Source organism: Phytophthora parasitica (genome assembly GCF_000247585.1).
Source record: "Phytophthora parasitica INRA-310 unplaced genomic scaffold supercont2.61, whole genome shotgun sequence".
NCBI classification, from domain to species: domain Eukaryota; phylum Oomycota; class Peronosporomycetes; order Peronosporales; family Peronosporaceae; genus Phytophthora; species Phytophthora nicotianae.
Window position 1 is genome coordinate 3618 of NW_008649047.1, and position 1214 is coordinate 4831.

Genomic DNA, 1214 nt, shown 5'->3' on the forward strand with positions numbered 1-1214 from the left:
AGAACTTCTGCGGCACTACGATACGAGTCACTGCGCGGTAGTCCCCACCCCCCTTGCCACGTACTACACGACACTGGTTAACTAAGAAGGCGGTGTTGTCAAGCAGATTTATCTCGAAGCGGCGGCGTCCCAATGAGAGCTAGAAATACTGGTATACTAGTATGCAGAGGCAATAGTCATCCCCTCCTCTGTGTTCCATAAATTTCCGAGGAACTAATGCATGCTTCTCGAGTCTAGTGACAGATTTTGGAGGTCAGTGGAGATTCCAGAAACCACATGTAAGCAGGCAGCAGAAAGTAGAAGTACACATAGATGCCTTCCAGCTCTTAGCTTAAGCTTCCACCTATGCCCGAGTCAAGTGTTAACCGTTACGTTTTCAGTCGCTGTACCCTTGAAATGAATAGGACTCAGCATCGTCGACTCTTTCCCAGGGCGTAGATAGCTCTCTAGATTGTGATAGTCCAAGTGTAGCTGCTTCATGTCCATGCCTGGACGCAGACAGGTTGGCCGCAGACGGGTTGGACACGTGCAACCGGCAACGACGAGATATCTGTCGAATTCCATGCACAACCTCTCTGAGTTGTTTATTATGCGAATTACTTCGACTCTAGCGTGGCGTCGTTCTTACTCGTGTTCTTCGAAATGAGATCATTAATAACAACTCCTGATGGTATCCGTTGAGAAGGCCTCCCTCTCCGCAATCACCTGGACTAGCCTCGCTGATTATCAACGACTGATACTTGGAGACCTCTTGTAGGAATCGATGCACTGTCATCCACGAAACGTCTAGCCACACCTCTAAGTTTGCTGTTGGATACCATTTCCCGACTCAAGCGACAAGATAGTTACTAGTATCACGCATCGAGATCATTCACAGCTTAGGCTTCGAAGACCAACTGGAACTCCATCAGCTAAAATTTACTCGAGGTGTGTTCTGCGAACACTGGGTCGTAAGGCATGCAATTGGTGATGCCGATCAGAATGCTTATAAAAACGCAGGTCTGCCTATCGGACGCCGTGAATGTATTTGTTGAGTTCTCAAATTGCGGTGCCTATAGCTTATTCAAAATGTCGGCAATAGCTCTGCGCAGCGATGCCGTTTGAGATTTCAGTTCTCATGCATTCGATAGGATACGCCCGCCCAGCAAAAACGCTGGTTGTTGCGTTGCAGTCGTAGCTGGGCGGACAGTATGAGCTCCTTGATAGTGATCGGA